We start from the raw sequence: 14,860 nt of genomic DNA on the forward strand, positions 1-14,860 counted from the left end.
GAGAGAAGGTGCACCTAGTTTTGGGGCTGTTGATACCATTTTGATGCCTTTTGAAAATAACCTTCTTGCTACTTTATTAATTCCAATGATGTTTCATAACGGGTGACAGCTTTCCCCTTTAATTGTTGAGAGATCTTAATTTTGCACTGCTGTTTGCTGTTCAAAATGATTTACCTTGGTTCATAAACACTTGTATCTCAGGGACTTCCTGTACGGTTAGAAAAGTAAATTCATGAGCTGTGTGATACACACACACACACAAACACACACAGACACACACACACCTCTAATTAAAGCAGTATCCCTGACATCAGATGGTTCATACCACCTTCACCATGTTAGGCAAAATCTGTAATCACTTACTTAATATTTTTCCTTAAAGCAATTGTTTTTCTTACATCAATAAATAAATAACTTTTCCAATAAGACCTTTTATTAATATTAATGAAAAACTGGTGTAATAATTACCATAACCAGCCATAAAAAATAAATACCATGAAAATCTAGCTCCTGGGGTCCACAAAAGGCTCTGCACCTGAGGACTGTTCTGTCTTATTTAAATGGAAGATCAGGGACTTCCCTGGTGGTACAGTGGGTAGGAATCCACCTACCAGTGCAGAGAACATGGGTTTGATCCCTGGTCCAGAACAATTCCACATGCCGCAGAGCAAGTAGGCCACTGCACCACAACTACCAAGCCTGCACTCTAGAACCTGCAGGCCGCAACCACAGAGCCTGCACGTCGCAACCACTGAAGCCCGCGAGTTCTAGGGTGCACACACTGCAGCGACTGAGCCCGAGTGCTGCAGATATTGAAGCCCAAGCACCTAGAGCCTGTGCTCCGCAACAAGGGAAGCCACCATGGTGAGAAACCCATGCAGCTCAAGGAAGAGTGGTCCCCAGTCGCCACAACTGGAGAAAAGCCCACACATAGCAAGGAAGACCCAACGCAGCCAAAAATAAAGAACCAAATAATTTTTAAAATTAAAAAAAGAATGGAAGATCAGTAACAAAGACAGATGATGCCAGACCAAGACTTCTGGCTTTGAATAATCAGAGGAATGAGAGGAAATTTGAAGAGAAGTAATTTTCCACAACAAGATTTGAAGTTATAAAATGTCAAGTCTAGAGACCACTTAGAATGACCTTTCATGCCCAAAGAATGGCACACACTCTTCATAGCAACATTATTTACAATAGCCAAGACATGGACGCAACCTGAGTGTTGACAGGCATTATATTGATATATGTAATGGAATACTACTCAGCCATAAAAAAGAATGAAATAATGCCATTTGCAGCAACATAGGTGGACCTAGAGATTATCAGACTAGGTGAAGCTAAGTTAGAGAAAGACAAATAGCATATAACTTATATGTGGAATCTAAAGTATGACAGAATTCACTGGCAGTCCAATGGTTAGGATTCAGTGCTTTCATTGCCAAGGGCACAGGTTCAATCCCTGGCTGGGGAACCAAGATCCCACAAGCCATGGGACACAGCCAAAAAATATATGTACATGTATACATATACATATATGTGTGTGTGTGTGTGTGTGTGTGTGTGTGTGTGTATAAAGACACAAATGAATTTATCTATGAAATAAACCCACAGACATAGAGAACAGACTTTGTGGTTGCCTAGGAGGAGGGAGGTGGTGGAGGGATAGATTGGGAGTTTGGGATTAGCAGATGCAAGCTATTATATATAGGATGGACAAATAACAGGGAACTATATTTAATATCCTGTGATAAATCATGATGGAAAAGAGTGTGAAAAACAATATCCATATATATGTAAACTGGATCACTGTGTTGTACAGCAGAAATTAACAAAACATTGTCAATCAACTGTACTTGAATAAAATAAAAAATTTTTTTAAAAAGGAAAAGTATACCATCCAAATAGGGTGTTTTATTAGTTTCTGTGGCTGCTGTAACAAAGTGTCAGAAAGTGGGCAGCTTAATTCCACAGAAATGTATTCTCTCACTCTTCTGGAGGCCAGAAGCCCAAGGTCACGGTGTCAGCGGGCTGGTCCCCTCCGAGGGCAGTAAGGAGGAATCTGCTCCACGCTTGTCCCTCCGCATCTGGGGGCAGCCACAATCTCAGCAGTCCTCGGCTGGGGGGTGTAGATGTATCACTCCAGTGGTTACCGAGTCCAAATTCATTCTGCTCATGGCACAACAAGCCAGGAAATCAGGAGATGAAGTGTTGAGGCAAGGATTAGCGACTTTATTCAGAAAGCTGGGCATCCGCGGAGATGGAGGACTAGAGTTCTAGAGCACCATCTTCTTGGGGTCTGGAGGCCAGTGTCTTCTATAGAACAGAGAGGGAGAGGAGGTGAGGAAGTAAAGTAAAGTAAAAAAACGGCCTTAAGTCTTGCAAACTCTCTTCTGGCTTGGCCAGCCTTAGGGAGGCTATGTGTTTGTAACTTCTTCCCACCATTCACAGGTGGACAGGGTCAGAAGGTCTTCCTGTGAGCTAAACAAAGACACTTTAACTTTCAGAGGACACAGGGTTCCCCGAGGCAGGCCATTACATATGCTTATGGCTATAGACAGCATCCTTTCCGTGATTATAGTAACAAAATCAATGGCAAGCAAAGGTTAACGTAAAAGAAATAAGATCCAACGTGGAGTCAGATTCTGTTCCTCCCTGTTTCACTCTTTTCCTCCATCCTCACATGGTGTTCTCTCTCACCTGTTATCTTCTCCTCTTTCAAATCCACCAGTTGTTGGATTGGGGCCAACCGGATCATCCAGGGTGATCTCATCTTGAGATCTTAATTCAATTGCACCTGCAAAGAACCTTTTTCTAAATAAGGTCCGGCTCGGTGGTCCACATCTTGGGGGTGTGGGTGGGGGGAGCTGTCAATCAGCACACAGCAGGTTTCCAACACCATTACCCCCAGGCAGGAGCAACTCGCATCCCACACGAGGGACAACTGCTGACATTTACAAAGTGTTTACCACGTGGCAGGCACTGTGCAGAATGATTGCCACCCATTAGCTCACTTATCCGCCTCGTAGTGTGTTCCACTTCAGCCTATAAAAATGTGGCTGTCATTTCCCCAGCCCGTAAGTGCCCGCCAAACAACGACATGGGAGTTAATAAGGAGAGCCATCCGAAAGGGGACGCCACCCCTGCTCCTCCGAGATCCATTCTCCTTTGATGATCCGTAATTTGACCACTTTAAACAAGGTAAGCAACAGAAAAAGAGCCATTGCTTTTATATCTTCTCCAAGGCTTTCATTCTCCTGGGGAAGAGGTTTCAGAATTCGTGGAGTTTGCCCATGGCAGGCCAGGCGACGAGAACAAACTAATTTTTTTTTTAATTCCAAGCTTGGGGATTTTCAACAACTCTTGGAGCCACGTGGAAATAATAGTAATATTCCTTGCAGAGTATTCTCTTTTTTAAAAAGATTTATTTTATTTTTATTTATTTGGCTGCACCTGGTCTCAGTTGCATCACCAAGGATCATCAGTCTTTATTGGGGCAGGCCAGATCTTATACTTCCAGCATGTGAACTCTTAGTTGCAGGATGTGGGATCTAGTTCCCCAACGAAGGATCCAACCTGGGCCCCCTGCATTGAGAGAGTGAAGTCTTAGCCACTGGATCACCAGAAGTTCCCATGAAGTTCTCTCATCAGCACTTTATGCGCTCACTCAGGATGAGGTGGTTGGAAAGCATCACCAATTCAATGGACATGAACTTGGGCAAACTCAGGGAGATGGTGTGGGACAGGGAATTCTGGCGTGCTGCAGTTCATGGGGTCACAAAGAGACGGACACGACCCAGTGACTGAACAAGAGCACTTGTTCAATTCAATACTGTGACAACCTTGTAGGGTAGATACTAAAATTACTCCCCATTTTACAGATGAGGAAGCTGAGGCTCAGTGAGAGTAAGCAATTTCCTAGAGGTTTAGAGCTAGTAAAGAGCAGAGCTGGGGTTTAAACCCAGGAATTCTGGCTGCAGGAACTCATCTGCCCCACTGGGCGGTTCCACAGCAGCGTACCAGGGAAGTTCTGAGCCATTAAGCTAGGAAGAAGTCACCAAAAGTCAAAACTTACTCTTAGTAATTTAGTAACTTTAGTCTATAAAGCAGTGGTTTTGTGAACACAACCATAAAGAGGCATTTCTGAAGTTTAAGCTAAACCATGATTTTGTGTCCCCGCCCCCGGGGACAGTTGGCAATGTGTGGAGAACAGTTCGGTTGTCACTGTTGGAGGGTGGGGGGAGACGTCACTGGCATCAAGTGGGAAGAGAGCAGGGATACTGCTCAGCATCCAACAGTAAGGATGACCCTGAGGCCAGAGGTAGACTCCCACCTCCACCCCCATGGTAAACCTACTGGAGATTCATTCCCTGTGGACCGAAATTCCAAGATGAGAATAACGGGACAATTAAAACAGCAGGCTGGGCCCTGCCCAGGCCACATATTTCTCATTCCCAAAGTCAGGAGAACTCCCCAACCACACATGCACAGAAAGGATCCTTGGAGGTCAAAGGGGGAGTGATGTCAAGGGATGCTCTACCCATAGGCCTTTGCTGTAGAATCCATCTTGGTTAAGAGATACGTGCACACATGTGGGAGGATCCTGAGCTATACCAAATATGGACTGTGAACCAGACAAATCAAAATGATTGGCCAAAGGAAACCGGAAGGAATGCCGCATAAAGGTAATTCAAACTACCACGAGGGTGTGACTCAGCGACTCTCTTTCTAAGTCTGCCCATATATCTATCCAACATGTACTTGTACTCTTTTTTTCTCTTAATAAATACTTGTTTCACTACTTTCCATCTTCGTGAGAATTCTTTTCTGCAAAGCCAAGGGGCCAGGGCCGTTGTCACTGACTGCTGGTCTAGGGGCTAGGATCTTGCACTCTCACCACCTCGACCCAGCCTCATATAATTGGGGGAGACTGAGCTGTAACAGAACAGGGGAATGCACACACAGTCCAGGGGTGGAGCAGTCAAGGAGCACCCCTGCCCACATGACACCCGATTTGAGGCTGCACAACCTAGGAGAGCTGGGCAGACACGGGTCTCAGCTCCCAGGTGAGCAAATCCAGGGAGAACTGAGCACGCCAAGACCCAAAGCTGAGAGAGAAGCCAGCGAGTGAACCAGATGCTGCTGGGAACTAAGAACACTGCTTGGAAACAGCTCTTGAGGACACATGATAGCAAATACCTGCAGGGACCTCAGCAGGCACAGTGCTGGGCACCTCGTGTCTATCACTTGATTTAATCCTTGCAGCAGCCCCACGGGCTCAGTTCTACTACAAACCATTTTTTCCAGCCCCTCCCCACAGCCTCCCACCGACAGACCATTTTGGGCGAGCTGCCAAAGTTCCCACTATGTGGTCACCACAGAGATAAATATTGAAAGTTCTGGTTCCCCAAGATTTTCCTTCCCAACATGCATCTCTGGTACCACAGAAAATATTTTGACATCTGCTGGTAGCCGGTTCTAACGAGTACCTTTTTTTTCTTCCTCCTGATGCTGCTGCTGCTAAGTCGCTTCAGTCGTGTCTGACTCTGTGCAACTCAACGGACGGCAGCCCACCAGGCTCCCCCATCCCTGGGATTCTCCAGGCAATAACACTGGAATGGGTTGCCATTTTCTTCTCCAATGCATGAAAGTGAAAAGTGAAAGTGAAGTCGCTCAGTCGGGTCTGACCCTCAGCAACCCCATGGACTGCAGCCTTCCAGGCTCCTCCATCCATGGGATTTTCCAGGCAAGAGTACTGGAGTGGGATGCCATTGCCTTCTTCCTCCTGCTGTACACTAAAATCAAGCATAAAGAGCAGATCTTGCTGGTTTGACTGCAAAGGTAGTGGGATAAAATGGTTAGAGCACAGCGTCTGGACCAAACTGGGGCCACAGTGTTAACCCCAGCTCTGCTGTGTGACCTCGGATAAGCAACTTTGCTTCTCTGTGCCTGGTTTCCCCACGTGATATAGTGGGGGCAATTATTGTGTTGTCATGGGAATGAAATGACTTGATGTAATAAAGCAGAGCTCAGCAAACCTTTTGGTAAAGGCCAGATAACTATGTTCAGTTTTGCAGGCTGTTAGGTCTCTATCACAGCTAATCAATTCTGCCACCATAGTGTGAAAGCACTTGCAGATAATATGTAAATACAGGGATGTGTCTATGTTCCAATAAAACTTTATTTATAAAAACGAGCCAGGGGCCAGGATTTGGGTTATGGACCCACAGTTTGCTCACATCCCAACTGTACCTCTTACTAGCTCTGTGACCTGTTGCAAGTTACTTAACCTCTCTGATCCTTGACTTTCTCATCTGTAAACTAGAATGAATAGCAGCACCTACCTCCTAGGGCTAAAGGGAAGTTTAGCAGAATACTGTTTGCAAATCACTTAGCACAGAAACTAGCACATGGGAAAGACTTAGCAAAGATCAGCAGCTGTTATTACTAATAAAAACTGCTGCCTCACACTATTTACATAGCTAGGATATGGAAGCAACCTAGATGTCCATCAACAGATGAATGGATAAAGAAGCTGTGGTACATATATACAATGCAATATTACTCAGTCATTAAAAAGGGACTCATTTGAGTCCGTTCTAATGAGGTGGATGAACCTAGAGCCTATTATACAGAGTGAAGTAAGTCAGAAAGAGAAAAACAAATATTGTATATTAACGCATATATGTGGAATCTAGAAAGATAGTAGTGATGAACCTATTTGCAGGGCAGCAATGGAGACACAGACAATGAGAACAGACTTATGGACACGGAGAGGGGAGGAAGGAGAGGGTGAGATGTATGGAGAGAGTAACATATACTCTAATATATGTATAACATGTGTATATATTTTAACATATGTAAAATAGATAGCCAGTGGGAATTTGATGTGTGACTCAGGGAACTTGAACCAGGGATCTGTAATAACCTAGAGGGGTGAGATGGGCTGGGAGGTGGAAGGGAGGCTCAAGAGGGAGGGGACAAATGTATCCCTATGGCTGATTCATGTTGATGTTTGGCAGAAATCAACACAATATTGTAAAGCAATTATCCTTCAATTAAAAATAATTAAAAAAAAAAACTGCTGGCTCTTTTCTGAAATCTTCGGGCAGAGTCAGCCCTGAGAGCCCCCACCCACCCTCCAGCACACATTGGGCTGCGTTGTAATGACCTGCTTGTGTGCCTGTTTGCTTCTCCACCACCCTCTAACCATGAGCTCCTGGAGCCTAGGGTGGCATAGCCTGGTACACAGTAGGTGCTCAATTAAACGCTGCTAGAATGAATGACCGGAGAAGGCAATGGCACCCCACTCCAGTACTCTTGCCTGGAAAATCCCATGGCCGGAGGAGCCTGGTGGGGGGGCAGTTCATGGGATTGCTAAGAGTTGGACATGACTGAGTGACTTCACTTCCACTTTTCACTTTCATGCATTGGAGAAGGAAATGGCAACCCACTCCAGTGTTCTTGCCTGGAGAATCCCAGAGACGGGGGAGCCTGGTGGGCTGCCGTCTATGGGGTCTCACAGAGTCGGATACGACTGAAGCGACTTAGCAGCAGAATGAAGGACTACCTAGACATCTTTCCTGAGTCACAAGCTAAACTGAACCTGAATATGAACTTTTTCCTCTGAAATAAACCCAGGAAAGGTCAGGTCAGATGAGATGAACCTATTGAATGGTCAGCCTTAGAATTAAAAAAAAAAAAAAAAAAAATACACTACAGTTGCTGGGACCAGAGAGGAACAAAGATACGTTTGAAGTCACACAGCAAGTTCAAAGCAAAGGAAGAAGCAGAATTCAGTATGTTTACCTGGGCTCATCGCCTAATCACTATCTCCCTCTCCTTTCTGTATTTTTTTCCTTTCTCCTTTCTTCTCTCAGCTACCCCACAGACAAATGCTTCCTGCAGGTAGAATTTCACTGAGCTAGAAGTCCCTGCTGATCTGAAAAGGTGAGCCTGGATTTAAGGAGTTCTGTGTCTTCTCCATGGTGGACTCAGCCACTGTTGACTTCTTCCAGTTATGCCCTGCTCCACCACAACTTGAAAATGGATTCACTCACTCAGGTGAAGTTCAGGGATCCAGGGCTGGGATGTTCACAGAACAGCAGCACAGGGCACATCATCAACCTCACTGGGAAGTGAGGATGCTCTGCCCAGGAGCCTCTGAAGGGACCCTAGCTCCTCACCAGATGCTCCCATCTCAATGTAGCCTCAGGATCCAGAACTTCCTCACTGTTGCTAAAACAACAGAGTCAAAGATCCATTCAGTGATGAAGGATGTAGCCACTCAATGAGCTCTTGAAAGACAGGATCTCATTTAAGCTTCATAACAAGCCAGGGAGGTAGAAATTATCCCTGTTGCAGAAACTGCCTCTTGGGGGACTTCCCTGGTGGTCCAGTGATTAAGAATCTGTCTTGCAATGCAGGAAATGTTCTTTACTCCCTTCATTGCAGGGAGGTTCTTTATTGCAAGCGCCACCTGGGAATCCTAAGATCCTACATGCCGTAGGGCATCTAAGCCCATGGTCCACAACTGCTGAGCCCAAGCACCACAGCAAAAGATCCCACATGATGTAATGAAGATCCCACGTGCCACGACTAAGACCCAATGCAGCCAAATAAATAAATAAATATTTTTTTAAAAAAGTAAAGGAACTCTCTTTCCACTGCTTTCACAGCTGCTCAGCTATTTCAGTATTAAAAAGATCCCCTAAGGAAAGACTTCATAATACCTGTCTCTGCAGTCAAGAAGCTCCTGTAGAGTCACAGGTGGCCAGCTGTCCTAGGCTGGGTTCCCCAGGAGTAGTTCTTGAGACAATGAGGATTCTCCAGAGACCAGAACCAATAGGACACAGATATCACAAGGGATGGAGGCATAGAATTATGGAGATGGAGAAGTCCCACAATCTGCCATCAAGCTGGAAGCCCAGAAAGCCAGTTGTTCTTCAGTCTCCGTCATGTCCGACTCTTTGTGACCCCATAGACTGCAGCACACCAGGCTTCCCTGTCCTTCACCATCTCCCAGAGCTTACTCAGACTCAAGTCCATTTATCAATGATGCCATCCAACCTCTGTTGCCCACTTCCCCTCCTGCCTTCAATCTTTCCCAGCATCAGGGTCTTTTCCAATGAGTCAGTTCTTCACATCAGGTGACCAAAGTATTGGAGCTTCAGTATCAGCATGAGTTCTTCCAGTGAATATTCAGGCTTGATTTTGTTTAGGATTGACTGGTTTGATCTCCTTGCAGTCCAAGGGACTCTCAAGAGTCTTCTCCAACACCACAGTGGAAGTGGAAAGGCCTGAGAGCCAGAGGGCTGATGCTGTAGATTCCAGTCCAGGTCTGAAGGCCCAAGAACCAGGACAGCAATAGAGCAGTGTCCCAGCTCAACAGTCAGGGAGAGTGAATTCACCCTTCCTCTGCCTTTTGCTCTAGTCAGGCTCTCAGTGGAGTCACCCACACTGGGGAGGGCCATCCGCTTTGCAGAGTCCACTGGTTTAAACGCTAATCTCTTCCAGAATCACCCTCACAGACACTCTCAGAAATAATGTTTTACCAGCTAGCTGGGAGACCAGTGACCCAGTCAAGTTGACACCAAAAATGAACCAACACACACACACTAAGAGAAATCAGAAAGAGAGCGACACATGTATGATATCTTGTATATATGGACTCGTTATGGTCCAACTCCCACATTTCTACATGACTACTGGAAAAACCACAGTTTTGACTATACAGACCTTTACTGGTAAAATAATGTGTCTGCTTTTTAATATGCTGTCTAGCTTTGTCATAGCTTTTCTATGACATTGGTTGGACCATAAAGAAGGCTGAGCATCAAAGAATTGCTTTCAAACTGTGGTGCTGGAGAAGACTCCTAAGAGTCCCTTGGACATCAAGGAGATCAAACCAGTCAATCTTAAAGGAAATCAATCCTGAATATTCACTAGAAGGACTGATGCTGAAATACTTTGGCCACCAGATGTGAAGAGACGATTCATTGGAAAAGACCCTGATGCTGGGAAAGACTGAGGGCAGGAGGAGAAGGGGGCAATAGAGGATGAGGTGAATGGATGGCATCACCAACTCAATGGACATGAATTTGAGCAAACTCCAGGAGATAGTGAAGGACAAGGAAGCCTGGCAGGCTGCAGTTCATTGGGCCCCAAAGAGTCGGATATGACTTAGCAACTGAAGAACAACAATATGCTGACTCTCAAATATGACACAAATAACCTATCTGCAAAACAGAAACACACTCACAGACATAGAGAACAGACTTGTGGTTGCCAAGGGGTGAGGGGTGATGGAATGGGAGTCTGGGATTAACAGATGAAAACTAATATAGGTAGGATGAATAAACAACAAAGCCCCACTATATAGCACAGGTACCTATATTCAATATCCTATTGCAAACCATAAAGGAAAAGAATATATGTATGTATAACTGAATCACTCTGCTCTACAGCAGAGATTAACACAAATTGTAAATCAACTCTACTTTGATAAAAACAATTTTTACTGAGCCATCACACAAGGATTGTAGCACAAATAATTTATTTGGGAGGGGACCCAAGATGCACGAGCAGGAGGAGGAGGAAAATGAAACAGGGGAGGAGAGGAAGGCAGCCAGGGATGCATTATGGAGCAAGATGCCCTGTGTGCAAACTGGAGCTGGGTACCACTGGGGAATGCTGGGCACATCTCAGAGTTTCCCATCTAAAGGGCAAGCAATCTGGGGTTATTTTCCAGCAAATCCCAGGCCGTGTTGGCCAAGGGCTGCTTCCAGGGCCATCAACTCTCTTACACTTCCAGCCTCCCACATGCACAGGCAGATCATACTGTCAGCCCCAAGGGCCCTTGAGACAGAAGCATGAGAAGATGGAGCCATGTGAAAATAGAAGCTGAAGGGTAGTAGGGCACACTTGTGCTAGGACATCGAATGGTCAACTGGTCTACCTCCTCATAGTACAGAAGAGAATAAGCCCCATTTTGGACTGATCATTGATTCCAGCAGCGTCAGCTTAGATTTCAAAACCATGTTTGCTCCATCTTAAAACACCATTGCCTATAGATGCAGGTTGGGTATAATAGCTTTTTCAGACTTTAAAAAAAAAAGCTACATTAAATGCACACAAAAGGCATTCTATTTTCAGATATGTTAAAGCATCTAAAAGATAGCATCTCAAACTCTAGACAATATGACTCTGTCCCGCTGTCCCCAGAAGATCGCTTGTACCCTTCTGACCCTCTGTCCCAGTTTGTGCTTGGAAAATAGAGTAATTTGGTTTGAAATATGTTCTGGCTCTGAAGTTCTGCGGTTTTCTATTTCCTTACAACATCTTTGTCATGGCAACACAATGCACATTTGCATTTCAGAAACTACCCCTGCCTACTCCACACCTTAAAACAAGAATCAAGATCCCACCTTATTTTAAAATTGGCAGCTTCAGTCCATTGTGTCCAGATACCCTCCTGCAGGCAATAAAAGGGAGCACTGTTCCTTGTTCACTGTGTCAGTCTCTTTCAAATGCACATTTATTAATTAGATGCATTAGGGGCTGGCTAATTGTGTTACAAGGAGAAGAAGGAGAACATTTATTAATGGACTGCTGCTTGTAGACGCTGTACCCATGGCTTCAGATGTACTATATCATGCAAGCCCTATAACCCCTCCACGAACAAAAGAAACTTAATCTCAGGGAGGTTATGTCACTCACTCAAGGTCACATAGCTGGCAAGGTGCAAATCTGAGATAATGCTGGTAAATTGCCTACCACCCCACCAAGCATCTAGTCAAGACTTAATTAAGACAGACAAAAGGCAGGGATGGACAGAAAAGGTAGGGGAAGGAGAAAGAAAAAAAGGGGAGGAGACTTCACTGGTGGTCCAGTGGCTAAGACTCCATGCTCCCAATGCAGGTGACCTGGGTTTGATCCCTGGTCAGGGAACTAGATCCCACATGCTGCAGCTAAGACCCAACACAGCCAAATAAATCAATATCTTTTTAAAAGGGAGAAGGATTCCATCCCTAAAAGATCAACCTTCCCCCTGATGTTGGCCCACCTGACCTTGCTAAGAGAGATAAGGGCACACATACTTTGTTTTCTGACTTCCGAAGGCAGAGACTGGGTCACTCCAAGAAAAGAGGGATAGGGACTTCCCCAGTGGTCCAGCAGTTAAGAATCCACCTTACAATGCAGGGGACACAGGTTCAATCCCTGGCCAGGGAACTAAAATCCCACATGCCATGGAGTAATTGAGCCCACGCAATGCAACTACTGAAGCCCGAGCACTCTGGAGACCGGGTGCCACAATTAGAGAGTCCATGTTCCTCAATAAAATATCCTGCATGATGCAATGAAGATTCCACGTGTTGCAACTGACTTGACACAGCCAAATAAACAAATATTCAAAAAAAAAGAGGGAGAAATTTTCCTATTCCTTTCTTTTATCCATTTCTTCCCCCCTCTTAAATATCCTCCCGCCTCTATCATGGAGCCAAACTCCTTGGCTGCAAGATTTATTTTGTTATCTGCTCTCGGGTCCATTTATTTCAGCATGTCATCTTTTATTAATATTTTCCTTTCTCCTTCATTCTGAAAAAGTTTTAGAGAATTGTTAAGTCTGGACTTTTTATAATCCGACATGAATCTCTCAGACTTTGTGTTTCCACTTTGGGATAATAAAATCTGTAACTATGTATTAAGCTCTGATGTCAGGCAAGCACCGTCTGCAATGCCCAACTGAAGATGCTGCAGGTTGTGCCAAGCCCTAGGATCTGTGCAACCTTCTGTAATAATTCCACCATTAAAGATTCATTCCTTTGACTATTCTAAAGTCATCTGTAAAATCAGATGATCCTGGGAGAAGTGACAAATACCCAGTGGTTTTTAATCTTTTTATGTTTGAAGAATGTGAGGGGCAGGGAGAGGAAGGAAGGCTATAGACCATCTTCCTAGAAAAAATGCAGACAGATGCAAAATCCTACAAAACCCTCAGGTCACCCAGTGAGAATCCCTGCCTAAATTAGTTATTTGCTGATACCTTAGGAAGTGGGTTGAGAGGACTGGATTATCACACAGTGGCAGGAATGGAACCCAGCAAGAAAAGATGCTGCTAAGGAGAATTAGAGAGCTGCAAGAAACAGAGCTTAAGGGGTTAGAGGGCAAAAGGATGGGAAAGATGAGCTAAGTTTGTTGAGAGATAATCCTGGGGTGAGGAGAAAGCAGTTGCCAGAATCTGGAGACAGATATTTGTGAGGAGAGGGCTATTGGGCAGGGGCTGTCTACTATCATCAGAACTTCCATCCACAGATGCAGTGGGAAAAAGAGAGAGAGAGAGATGCAGCAACCCTAACTGACCCTACAAGGTGGGAACAAAGAGAATAAATATCTTGGTGGCACCCCGCCACAATGTTCTTATTCCCATTTTAAGGATGAGTAAGATGAGGCTCAGAGAGATAAAGTCACCTGTACAAAGTCACACAGCTGGGAAATGGAAAAGCCAAGATTTGAACCCAGTTCTCCTCTCCCCAAGACCACAGCCCTGAGCCTTGCCCTCCTCCAGGGAATCTTCCCAATCCAGGGATCTAATCTGTGTCTTGTAAGTCTCCTTCATTGGCAGGGGGGTTCTTTACCACTAGCACCACCCAGATGCACTTGTCTCTTTCTGCTAAAAAAAAAAGTTGTATTTGAGAGGGAGGGCAAGAACCCTGGGCAATACCCGAGATTCAGCCCAAATGTCCTTAACAGCATGTGAGCAAAGGGATAAGGATGTTGTGTACATCCCAGGGCACAGTGCCTGGCCCTGAGCAACTAGTGCTCAATAAATATTTGCTGTTATTTCTATTATTGCTTGTTAGTGCCAGTACTGCTGTTGCCATTATTATTACTAATATTATTATTACCATAAGGATCACTGTGCTACCGCATAGAACTGTTGAGATTAAATGATGCAACCAGTCTAAAGCACTTAGCACATAGTACTACTACTACTAAGTCACTTCAGTCGTGTCCGACTCTGTGCGACCCCATAGACGGCAGCCCACCAGGCTCCCCCGTCCCTGGGACTCTCCAGGCAAGAACACTGGAGTGGGTTGCCATTTCCTTCTCCAATGCATGAAAGGGAAAAGTGAAAGTGAAGTCGTTCAGTCGTGTCTGACCCTCAGCGACCCCATGGACTGCAGCCTTCCAGGCTCCTCCGTCCATGGGATTTTCCAGGCAAGAGTACTGGAGTGGGGTGCCATTGCCTTCTCCAGCACATAGTAGAAGCTCAGTAAATGACACCTCTGTTTATGATTACGATTTCTCCACTGAGACCTTAATGAAACAGCCAACATTTTAAAAAGCGTGTCCAAGGAACTAAAATGCATTTAGAAAATACATCGCCAATGTTTTCCCAGCCTAAAGGAGTAGTCTATCTCAGACTAGGAAAAAAAATTACACATTGTAAATCCCTGCTAATGAATCAGCAACCTAGGTAACCAAAGCAGAGATACTTGCGGCCAAAATAGCCATCGAATTTCTCCTCTCGTTTGCCAAGGAGTGGCCACTCTCAGGCAGGAAGTGGATGTAAAGATTCATTCATTTATTCAAGGCAAATCAAAACTAAAATGAGGGGACTTCCCTAGTGGCTCACAGGTAAAGAATCTGCCTGCCAATGCAGGAGACACGGGAAACGTGGGTGCCATCCTGGGTCAGGAAGATGCTCTGGAGGAGGGCATGGCAACCCACTCCAGTATTCTTGCCATGGACAGAGCAGCCTGGCAGGCTACAGTCCATGGGGTCACAAAGAGTTAGACACAACTGAAGCGACTGAGCACGCACGTTGTAACAGCAACAGAAAACTAATACACTCCCC

Source organism: Bubalus bubalis, chromosome 24 (genome assembly GCF_019923935.1).
Source record: "Bubalus bubalis isolate 160015118507 breed Murrah chromosome 24, NDDB_SH_1, whole genome shotgun sequence".
NCBI classification, from domain to species: domain Eukaryota; kingdom Metazoa; phylum Chordata; class Mammalia; order Artiodactyla; family Bovidae; genus Bubalus; species Bubalus bubalis.